General features: G+C 34.2%; 1 long non-coding RNA gene across 2 annotated transcripts; it reads right to left on the bottom strand.

The window, feature by feature from the left end:
• Positions 1–300: 300 nt before the first annotated feature.
• On the bottom strand, positions 301–9,917 carry LOC119002282 (uncharacterized). Of its 2 annotated transcripts, none has more exons than XR_005069721.1 (4): positions 9,744–9,917; positions 7,565–7,648; positions 1,949–2,035; positions 301–1,316 (listed from the first exon to the last, which is right to left on the bottom strand). It is a non-coding gene; the product is annotated as an uncharacterized LOC119002282 (long non-coding RNA). The 2 variants fall into 2 exon arrangements; XR_005069720.1 differs by lacking the exon at positions 9,744–9,917 and adding an exon at positions 8,669–8,705.
• Positions 9,918–12,713: the final 2,796 nt, after the last annotated feature.

The raw sequence follows: 12,713 nt of genomic DNA, 5'->3' as shown, positions 1-12,713 counted from the left end.
TTTCTAGTTCTATTCCTTTAAATAGTGTGACTCTATCCTGTTTCTAACTTTATTTTTAAATGTATTTTTACTTATTCTTTCTGAAAGCATTCACTGGGGATTGGTATGTGCAGGTTCAGTTTGAAACATCATACAAAGACAGCAGTTTAACTGGCGAGGGCATCCAGATGAGCCTTGTTGAAAGTTATTCCAAGTGGAGTCCAGCCTCCGTGGGGAAGGATGCTGTGTTTGTGAGGAGTGCCTTCCAAGAGCACCGTAAGGAAAGTGTTTGCATCCATGCCATGAATCTACCACCACTGATACAGTTTGAAGTCTTTATTGAAGGGAATAACAGAATGTGGATGCAGTGAAAAAGGAAAACAGTCGAGAGGCAACGGCCCCATAGTAAAGGAGAACTCAACAAAAAAGACCTGTGTTCTTTACACTTGCTAGAGTCGAATAGCATCACTTCAAGAGCTACCATGAAATTTGATTCTGGAAAATTTTTTAAATCATTTTTTCTTCTCTGAAAGATACATCTAGGAGAGAAAAATGTAGATCTGCTGGTATAAGCAGCCCTGACGGTTTCCAAAGAAGCAATATTCATGCAACTGGGTTCAATGTGACGTGTTGTTCTGGGGTCAGCATAGCATCATGGCTAAGTTCATGGTCTCTAGAGAATGTCTGCCTTGGCTTAAATCTTGGTGTTAATTCTTACTAGCTATCCAACCTTTGAAACATTTCTCATCCTCTCTGGGCCTTAGCTTCTTCATTACTACTATAGCAATAATGGTAGCACTGTCTCGTAGGATATGGGGACAGTACCTGCTTTAATACACGTAATCACTGAAGTGCTGGTGCGAGAAATATCAGAAGCAATCAATAAACAAGTACATCTTAGGTGCTGATCATGACTAGATTTCCACTAGTTCGTATGTCCTGCATGATTTCCTCCCCTATTTATTTACCCAGGTCTGAAATTTTTATGGATCCTATATTTACATCTGTATATAAATATATTTAAAATTTAAAAATTACACAATCATTTGAAGTCCCTATTTTGATATATTCTGTTTGATGAAGAGATCTCCAATTATAATATATTGAGTTTTATGTGATCGAATGAGCACAAGATGTTAAAAAGTCTCTATTTGTAATTATCTTCTGTATTAGAAAATAGAGGAATGAATAGCACGCCAGGCACTCCCAGTTCTTCCTTGCTATTTGTCCTGCTCAATAAGACTGGAACTCAGGGCTTCAGAAGTATTTTCTTGTTGCCAAGATTATAGTCTCAGCAGAAATAATATATCAGTTTTCTTTAAAGGAGGAGAAGTTACCTTGAAAAACAAAAAATATCATGGGAGTTAGCTTATATGTGGAATCTACAAAAACCTAAACAAACAAACAAAAAAGCAAGCAAAAACAAAACAGACTCAGATACAGACAACAACTGAATGGTTGCCAGGTGGAGCAAGGTGGGAGAATGGGTGAAAAAGGGAAGGGAAATAAGAGGTGTACATTTCCACTTATAAAATAAATAAGCCATGGGGATGTAATATCTAGCACTGGAAATATAGTCAATAATATTGCAATAACTTGGTATGGTGACAGATGGTTACTAACATTATGGCGACCACATCACAAGGTGTATAAATGTGGAATCATTCTGTTGTACACTGGAAACTCATGTAATATCGTATGTGAACTGTACTTTAATAAAATATGTTTTGAAAAGTACATGCATGAAGATAACCTATCACCCATGGTTGGTGACTCAGTGTATTATAGTTTTAAAATTATTTTTGATTATCTTCCATAACTTTGAGGGAAGTTCTGATACATGAAAATTTTTCTGCTAAGTACACCATAGTTATGCAACTTTGATCTCATATCTATTAGTTGTATATATGCATGTAGATTTCAATCACTTCCATGTGACACAAGATTCCCATTGTAATTCAATACATACCTCTGTTTTACGTTGGCATTTTTTAATGTGCAGTCTCATTTTGCAGATTGCTTTCCTGTGCCTTCAGCAGTCTTTCTAGATACTGAACTGGAAGTCATAAAATTTGCAAATGAAAATACATTTTAAGACTATTCTCTCTTTTAAAAAATTGACCCTACAAATAAAATTGAAATCTAAAATTTCTTAAATACAATTTGTTCATCACTTTTATTATTAACTGAGGAATACATGATAAAATTTCATTTGCGTGCAACTGATATTAAACTTTTACTGATGATGGATGGATGTGTATGAATTAATAACTGATGCTTTAATAATTTCAAGTTTTCATATTTGATTGATGCCATTCTAAGCAATTAGTAGACATGGAAAAGTCAGGACATAATGACCTGAGTTATCTTTGAGGTGAACAGGTTTGACATAGCACAGGTTCAGTCAATCACAAAGTGTTAGTTCTGTCACTGCAACGCTTCAGACACCTGTTCCCTTCTTCACAATGACACAAAATTTCCCCTTTTCAGATTTTATTGTGTTTATAGTGAGCTATTATAATGTTCTACAGGCTGACTATCTCTAGTTCTTACTTGTTGACATTTTCCTCACAATGCCTGTAGAGTGAATACCTCCAATGCATGGCTTGAATAATGCCACCCCTTCGTCTCCTGCAGAGACTATCGATTGTTTACAGGCTGAAATTCAAACTCACCAAAGTGAAAAGATTACAAAATTATAACACTTTTCTTAGTAGCTCTGTGTATAACTATCTTCAAATATGAAACCATCAACCCACGTCATTTTGCACGGATGCGTCCCTTTATTTTGAAGGACCTGAAACTCCAAATGGCACAATTTGAATTTCCAAATAAAGAGTGAATGGAATATTCCTCGCTTGAATTTATTTTAACCTGAATGGTCTGTGGTTACTTCCAGGGGATTTTGGAGACTCCACAGATTGTGGAGAAAAATCTGTCTGTGCATTTGCTTTATCAAGGTCTGATCCAAGTCCAAGTACAAAATCATGTAATTTGTTGCTGGACAAAGGATTTCGATTTGGTGAGGTGTAGACCTCTCACTATGCCATGTATTCTCCAGACTAGAGGACTCTAAGAGCATTGCTGGACTTGTGGGAATGCATGAAAAAATATTCCTGCGTCATTCCCTCACCAGACCACTTACAGCAATAAAGTTGAGAATTTTTCTTATGGTAGTTCAATGAAACCAACATAAAGTATTATCACCAACTTTCCATTCCCTGAAACTTGCAGTCTTCAAAATTTGTTCCATAAACTGGATTATTTCATATTTTAAACATATTTTCCTACAATGGACACTGCTAGTCACTGGTTTGATGTTAGTTGAATATGGACTTACAACTTTTCTATCTCATGGAGAATGTACTTGTCAAACGCCGTTGAGTTGTCTCTGATCCCTGGCAACCCTATGAAAGAGCTGCCTGTAGTGTTCTGTCCTTAAAATGAGAAGCCAAATAGTCAAGCTAAATCCTAAGGCATCATTGGATAAGCAAGCCAGGCTCGACTACAATTATTACCCCCCAAATATTCTTGTTTGTTTACAGAATTCCCCTCCTTTTCTGTCACTCTTTCTTTTCATCCCTAGTTCACTTACTATATGGCCATAATATCCAGGGAGATCTTCCATGTAAGATTAGCTTATTTGACACAGGGAAATATTTCTGTTGGTCTAACTGCTTTTCTCTTCTCTCCTGCTTATCAAGACAAAGTTTATTGTCTTGCATTAGATGGGTTGTAATGCAGAGATAAAGAAGTGTAATAATTCACTGAGTTGAGATAATCAGTGACAGTTAGATACCGCAGGTCACTCCTAGGTTCATTTCACATCAAGTGCCAAGGAAGAAAACAATATTAAAGTATCTGGTTTTGTTCTTGATGTTGGTAAGAAGCAGGGTTGAGAAAATAGCCTGTTGGGAATGAACATCATTGGCTAAGTATTTTTTAAATGAAGAAGAAATGTCAATAACAGGATTAAAACATGGACCTAGGTATTAGATGTTAATATATAACTCGCTAGTATATAATAAAACTCTGTTAACTTTCTTTCCAGCTTCCTTAATAAAGTTCTTATTTTGATTATTTTTCAGTATATGTTCTTGAAATATCTGGATAAGAAAGCACACCATCTGTGGACAATTTCAGTGTTTAATTTTTGATACTTATAACTAAATAGATTTTCTTCCATTATTGCTTTTCTTTGACTAGGTCATACAAAGAAATGTTGAGTAATATTAATCATCCTTGTCTTCCTCATTATATTGAAAGTGATTCTAATTATTCACTGTAAGAAATATTTGCTGCAAGTTGTCATAAATACTCTTAATCAAATTAAATGTTTTCTTAAAAATTTTAAGTATATTTTGGAATATACTTTGTCATATTGATTATATATTGAGTATGATACTACAGTTGTCTCATTTTTTTTCTCCCCGTTTTCCCCCTCTGCTTGGTATCCTCATTCCCTCCAGCATTCTGCATTCCCCTACCCCAGTTCATGCCCATGGGTCATACACAGAAGTTCTTGGGTTTCTCCAGTTCCTATACTATTCTTACCCTTCCTCTGTCTATTTTTTACCTACCAATTGCACTTTTTATTCCCTGTAACATTTCCCCCATTTTCCCCCATCCCCCACCCCACTGATAACCCTCCAAGTATTCTCTATTTCTGTGATTCTAGGTGTTTGCTTAGTTTGTTTTTGTTTTTTAGGTTTGGTCGTTGATATTTGTGAGTTGGTTGTCATTTTCCTGTTCACAGTATTAATCTTCTTTTTCTTGGATAAGTTCCTTTAACATTTTATATAATAAGGGCTTGGTGATGATGAACTCCTTTAACTTGACCTTATCTGAAAAGCACTTTATCTGCCCTTTCATTCTAAATAATAGCTTTGTTGGATAGAGTAATGTTGGGTGTAGGTCCTTGCCTTTCATGACTTGGAATACTTCTTTCTGGTCCCTGCTTGCCTGTAAGGTTTGTTTTGAGAAATTAGCTGACAGTCTGATGAGCACTCTTTTGTAGGTAACTGTCTCCTTTTCTCTTGCTGCTTTTAAGATTCTCTCGTTATCTTTAATCTTGGGTAATGTAATTATGATATGTCTTGGTATATTCCTCTTTGGGACCAACTTCTTTAGGACTCTCTGAGCTTCCTGGTCTTGCATTTCTATTTCCTTCACTAGATGAAGGAAGTTTTCTTTCATTATTTGTTCAAATTAAGTTTTCAATTTCTTGCTCTTCCTCTTCTCTTTCTGGAACCCTTATGATTCAGATGTTGGAATGTTTAAAGTTGTCCTGGAGGTTCCTAAGCCTCTCCTCATTTTTTGGTATTCTTGTTTCTTCATTCTGTTCTGGTTGAATGTTTATTTCTTTCTTCTGTTCCGAATCATTGATTTGAGTCCCAGTTTATTTGCCTTCACTGTTGGTTCCCTGTATGTTTTTCTTTATTTCACTTTCCATAGTCTTCACTTCTTCCTCTAGTTTGCATCATACTCAGTCATTTCTGTGACCAAGTTGATCACCAGTGTTTTGAACTCTGCATCTGAAAGGCTAGCTATCTCTTCATCACTTAGTTCTATTTTTGGAGTTTTGTTCTGTTCTTTCATTTGGGCTATATTTTTTCTTGGCACACCTGTTCCATTATAAGGGGAAGAGCCTTAGGTATTCACCAGGGTGGGTAAACCCTCTTTGCTCTGCTGTGGTGTTGTATGTGGAAGAGGAATCAGAGAGGGAACAAGGCCCCTTGTTCAGCTCTTGTCCCAATTTCAGTCACTTCCCCCACTTCCCACAAGTGAGTCGCACTCTTCCTGGCACTACCCTGGTACTGATTCCTTGGTGGGTGAGCTTGTATATGTTCTAGGATCTTGTGGGCCCCTAGAGTAGACTCTGCTATGAGACTGGCAGTTTCTCCGGCCACGCAACTCCCCCAGATTTTAACAACCAGAGGTTTTGAGGCTTTATTCCCAGTGCTGGAACCCTGGGTTGTGTAATCTGTCTCACTCCCCAGTTGTTCCTCCCAGTTTATCCACATGTGAATGTGGGACCACTCAGTCTTCCAACCAGCACTTCACCTGCCTGGTCCACCAGCCATTACCTTGCCACACATCCTCTCTGCTCCAGCTGCTGTCTCCACCCCTTTGATCACTGTGGATGAATATTTCTTCTTTAACTCCTTGGTTGTCAGACCTCCACGCAGTTTGTTTTTCTGGTCATTCTGGTTGTTTTTTTTTTAAATTGATTGTTATTCTTATTTTGTTTGTGTGAAGAAGTGAAGCCTATCTATGCCTCCATCTTCGCTGGAAGTTTCTTTTACTTGTTATTTATTTTTCTCTTCTATAATATATTGACAAATCTCTTGATAAATGTCCAAACTCCTTCGTAATTTTAACCAGTTTGGTCATCATGCAGCATTGTTTTAGTACAGAGGTGTATTATGTTTCCTCTTTTATGAAGTATTTTTGCTTAATGTTTGTAAGAAATATTGTCTTTAAATGTTTTCCTTTATATGGAGATAATTTGTTAAAATGCTATTCTCATCTTACTGATTTCAATGAGAATCTTCCATCTTTTGCTCGCTACTAACAGTTTATCTAGCGGTCAATTTTTGTTATGAAGACATTTTAAAGTTCATCCTTAAAAACTGATCAGTCATGTATCTACTTGGGTATGCATTACTGATTAATTAATTATTTTTTCTATAGAATATAATTATTTTATTTAATTTCTCTACATTGTTTTGAGCCTCTCTTTATCATCATAGGTATCTTTGCAGGAAATTTTATGTTTAAACAAGTTTTTAATTTACCAAACATTTTATATTAAATTATATATTAAAATTATTATTGTTAAAATTCTGTATTCTGCTATACTCTGAAATAATTAATTTTAAAATTATAAATGCTTTAGATCTAATTATGCCTTTTGCATTAATTTATACTCTGTGTGTTTTGAGTATTTGTTTTTTCTGCTTTATGAATTTTATCCTACTTTCTACATTTGAAGAAATTTTTCCCATTTCTGATTCGCTAACATTATTAAGTATTTTATGGACTGGTTCTTTTAAATGTTATCTATTTTTTTAAAGAACATTAAGACATATTGAGTTCACTCTAGGCATAGACTCAGCCTAACATTCTGATCACTGGGTTTCGCTTTTTGATGAATGCATGCCCACCATCTCTCCGCCTTTTCTCTCCTCCCTTAAACTCTCCTTCTAAAATTATTTGACTTGATGCCCTAACAGTTAATTTTTCATTGTTCCAGAAATAAATTCTATCAATATTTTCATGTTTTATTATATCTCCGATTGGTGAATATAATGTCAATAACAATATGATAAAATATACAATGCTGGTATTATTTTCCATTTTTTATCAAAACACTTAGCTAGCCACTGATTTCTTCTCCAAGATCATGTGGGTCAATGCTATTATTGAAAATTCAAAAATTGAACAGATAAAATTATTCTTATGTAATTAAGATACCAAGTGAGGGAAAAATACCACAAAAAATCTTTAGAATAAATTTGAAAGGCATTTAAAAATTATATTCTAGTAATTTGAAACAAATTAAGTAGCTCTGAAACGTACTTACCTTTAGCTATCATAATCGCAGCTATGACCAGAACAATTAAATAAAGGCAGGCAAATACCACTGTAGCAAGGGCCCAGGGAGAATCTGTCCAGCGGGAGAAGCAGGGTATCAATGTGAGAAGTGGAAATAAGGCACAGAAGTTGGGATTAGAAAATTGTGGGCAGAAATATTCAACCCATTTGAACTAGACTGAAATCTAAGCTTATGGGAGCAACACACTGTGGGAAAATATATCTCAGCTTGTGAGGGGAACTCTAACAATTATCTTGCAGATCTGGCTACAGCCAGGGAAGATGTAGCTGTTTTGTTTTGTTTTTTTTTAAATCTATGGATAGCTTGTTTGTGAACTAACAAATGGTACCATTAAACAAATCTTTCAAATACTACAAAAGAGCACTTCAAAAATTCTATCGTGAATTTATCACCCTCTCCAAATTTTTAATAAAATGATTTCATTCACCTTGTTGCAGAATTATATAAAACATTTACAGTAGTAATTGGTACAAACATTCTGTAACAGTTTTGATATAAATCCATTTACCATGAAATACCTCAAAGCTCCATGCTGTTTTAGAGATCCTGAGGCATTAAATAGACACACCTTTTGTTAAGTCTAAAATACCAAGCTGGAAAGTTACATGGGGACCATTTTTTTTGTTCTGTGGCTATGGTGCATCATTCTAAGCCACCGCAGGGCTCAGTGATTCATTGTTTGCCCTCATTTGTCCTTAACACAGCACTTCAGATCAGTATGACAATTAAATACTGAATTAGTATGACAATTAAATACTATGGCTGCATAGGATGACTTTTGACTCAGAGGTTAATCTAGGAATATTTTTTGTTATGGTTAGTTCATTAAATGTTCAAACAAACAGACAAAAAGGAATCTACCCCTGACTGGCATGTTTCTGGTTTGAGTCTGGGTCGGGGAGCATGTCCTCATTGTGACCCCTTCCCTGGTCAGGGTGCCTGGGAGAGGCAACCAGTCCAGAGGCAACTGGTGGGTGGTTCTCTCCCTCTCTTTCTCCCTCTCTTCCCCTCTCTCTAAAAATAAACAAAACTTTAGAAAAAATAAATCTGAAGTTTTAAATGTATTTTTACCTTTTATCTTCAAATTCCTAGATACATTTTCTTTCTGAATATTTAAAGAAGAATGAGTTCTGAGTTCTGTGTATGTCACATTTTCCTCACAAAACTCTAGAAAATATATAATAAAAATATATTCAATAACTATAATTAACATACACACATATATAAGTATATAATTAAAATCACATTAGGAATAAACAACGATTCCATTTTATGCTTATAGAATTTTAATTCTATAATTAAAAGTTGAGTAGTGAATAATGAGTAATGACATGAGTCAATCATTCCATTTTATGCTTATAGAATTTTAATTCTATAAGCTTATAAAAATTATTCCATTTTATGCTTATAGAATTTTAATTCTATAAATAAAAGTTGAGTAGTGAGTAATGAGTAATGACATGAGTCAGTCATGTCATTACTTTGTAAAATGTAGCAGGTTTTAAAAAATCATTCTTAGTTTCTTCATCTATAAAATAGGAATAACAACTGTATTCATTCATAGATGTATTGTGAAGGTTAAGTTATTGTCTATGAAGTCAATAGCATAGCACTTAAAACAATAATTAGGTAACATTATTTTTGTAGCACTGCTAATAATAGCAGTGTGGAATAGAAATTGTAAAAATATAGTGTCCGATAGCTTCAGAAGCAACATTGACTGCAGAAGCAAGAGTGGGAATATAAAAATTATTTTAAATGCCTATCTTTGCTTCCTCGATAACTGAATTTAATCTCAATTCCAGGAGCATGAGAAAAAACTCTAATTCTTACTAGGTAGATAAATTCTCTTGTCAATATATTGCATGTACTTCTTTAGTGAAAGTGAAGCAGAAGTCATAGCCACCAAAGCAATAACATTTTTCCGAAAAATGTGAAATTGAAGCCCATTTGTAAATATTTATGTACTAAAACAAATGCTCTGAAATTTAAATCCCATTCACTTAATGAAAGCAAATGTTAAATTCATATGTAAAACAAAAGCTTTTCAACTCCTACGAATATCTATCTGACCATCAACTTTGTAATATTTTCTCATCAAATGTAGGTATTACTTATTAGTAATAATAACAGTATCTGATCGTACCTGTGTTTATTTCGAGAGATTCCTCCGGCAAAGGATGAAGATCAAGGCTGGGGCTCGACAGTGCCAGCGCCTTCAGTGGCTCCATGGTCTGGGTCAGACTGCCTGGATCAGAGGGTGAGCAGAGGGCCACAGTGAGCCAGGATCAGAGAGGCAGAGCTCAGTGTTGCCACAGCAGACAGGATGCTTGCTCTGAGCATGATACGTAAACTACCTTTTCCCCTTAAGAAAATAAGAAGCGATGTAACTTATCGCCTAGATATTAAATTTGTTAGTTGTCTCCATATAATGAAAAACTTGTTTATTTTATAAGTTATACTTTTAAATTATATTAATCATAATTTCTCCTGTCTTTTTTTCAGATACAGTGAATAAAGCATGAGGACTGAAACAATTTATGTAAAAAAATGATATATTTAAATACAACTGTAGTAGATACTAATGATTAGAAGTATTTTTGTAGTTTTAAATATTCATGCCCATTTAGAATAATTCAAACAATATTAGAACATATCCTATAGGAGATTAAAAAATCATACACCCTGTTCCTTTAATATAACTACTGTTAACATAATTATTTGTAACTTTTATTAATTGCTCAAGTAATCAATGGATTTTTTTAGAAAAATAAGAGAAACAATTTACCTATCAACAAATTAGATGATGAAATAAATCATAATAGGTTCCTAAAATAAAATATGTATATAGTCAACAAATATATATATATGCCATATATATAGTAATTAAATATAGAGGAGGGAGTTCTGCAAGTGATATGGATAATTTTCAATAATGTATTAAGTGGGTAAAATGTACAAGTTACTGAATAATATAATTTTATATTATATTTGTAGAAAAAGTGTTGTTATGTGTGTAGTTGTATTATAATATGCACTGAAGCTGATATTTTAAGACTTCAGTGTGATACTATTTAAGTGACTAATGGTAAATTTTTATTTCACACGTAGTTTTCTATTCTGTATAGCTATTTTTAGTGGCCATAATTTATAAAATGTGTATACATAAAATTCTTATCTTCCTTTTAATGTGTGCTCTGAGATATATACACCACAGTGACCACAAGGCCTCTGCCCTCACCTTTGATCAATAGAAATAAACTTTAATAGAATAGGACTAAACTTCAAAGTAAAAGTATGTAATTTGACTGAGAGACCATAGACTGTTCTTGGGTATCATATTGTTTTGGAAGAGGGTAAAGCTATTGGTCAGTTTCAGACAATGGAAATTTTAGTACATATGAGTTAAATACAGTGTAAATATTAAAGGGTGGGAAGTACAATTTCAAAAGTTTTAGAGAAAAAAATATAAATTAAGAAAAATAAATAAATCCAAAATAAGTCAAAAAGGGTGGGTGGGGAACCCAAGAATAGGTATGACAAACAGAAAGCACAAAATTATGATACTGTTAAAAAATAAAATCTATCCCTGGCTGGTGTAGCTCAGTGGATTGAGCACAGACCTGCGAACCAGAGGATCGCAGTTCGATTCCCAGTCAGGGTACATACCTGGGTTGCAGGCCGGTTCCCTGCAGGCCAACTCCCAGCAGGGTACGCACAAAAGGCAACCATACATTGATGTTTCTCTCCCTCTCCCCTTCACCTCTAAAGGTAAATAAATAAATAAAATCTTTAAAAAAATAAAAATAAAATAAAATTTATCAACAGTAAGTTTTACCTTCTAAATGCTCCAATAAAAAAGATAAAAATCATCACCTGGGTTTTTTTTAAAAAATTAAACATTGCATGGTACTTACCAAAGTAACATCTAATAGATAAGGTTATACAATGACTGAAATAAAATATTAAAATATGTAGGATAATGCAAATATATGAAATTAAAGCAATCATATGTCTTAATATCTGATGAAATACATTTTAATGTAAAATGTAATATTTGAGGTAAATTTCTTTATAATTCAACAGTAATATATCAAAATTACTTTAAAATATAGTAAGGATAAGTGGCATATAGGTAGAGGGAGCAATAAACAAAGCTCAGTTATTTGGGAAAATTTTACGATGGCTCTGATATATCAAACAAACCCCAAAATTAAATGCTTAAGTCATTACCATTTCCCTAGTGCTGATTTTGGAAATTTATTATTGTTCTCGGTGTTATTTGGCTTTTATCAAACGTGTACCTTTCTTTCTTTTATCCTGATTAATGTTAGACTTCATAAATTTGTGGGTTGATGTCTTATTATTATTAGAAAAGTCTTTGTTATTAACTTAACATAGCACACTTCTGCCCCTTTATCTCTTCACTTTCCCTGGAATGCCTCCTGTAGGTATTTATAAAAGTTTCTTTGTGTTTAAATTCTTTTTTATAATTTTTTTGTCTTTATGTGCTATTTTTTCAGAGAAGCTTCAGAAATGTCATTTTTATAGTGTCACTAACTGAATTACTTTATAAATGTCTTCATTATTGTTATTCTGTTACAATTGTCCCAATTTTTTGCCCTTCGCCCTCCTCCCCCCAGCCCATCCCCCACTCCCACAGTCCATCCCCACACCACGGCGGTGTCTGCAGGTCATTCATGCACGTTCTTAGAATAGTCCATTCCCCTTCTTTTCCAAATGATTAATTCTCTCTTTACTTCTAAGTACATGGCGAATGCATCCAATACTGTATCTTTTTATTGAATGTATTGGGGTGACATCAGTTAATAAAATTACGTAACTTTCAGGGTACGGTTCTGTAATACATCGCCTGTACATTGTAGTGTGTGTTTAACAGCCCAAGTTAAGTTTCTTTCTATCACCATTTATTCTGCCTTGAACTTCCCCTACCTCCACCCATACCCTTTTCCCTCTGGAAATCATCTTTTCATTGTCTGTGTTTACTGTTTTTTTTTCTTAATCTCTTTACCTTTTTTACCCAGCTGTCCAGCCCCCTCCCCTCTGACAGCAGCCAGTCTGTTCTCTGTATCTAGAAGTCTGTTTGAACTGTCTT

The sequence above is a fragment of the Sturnira hondurensis genome, unplaced genomic scaffold (genome assembly GCF_014824575.4).
Source record: "Sturnira hondurensis isolate 20B ecotype Veracruz unplaced genomic scaffold, ASM1482457v3 Scaffold0017436, whole genome shotgun sequence".
NCBI lineage: Eukaryota > Metazoa > Chordata > Mammalia > Chiroptera > Phyllostomidae > Sturnira > Sturnira hondurensis.
This window is presented reverse-complemented; position numbering and strand designations above follow the sequence as displayed.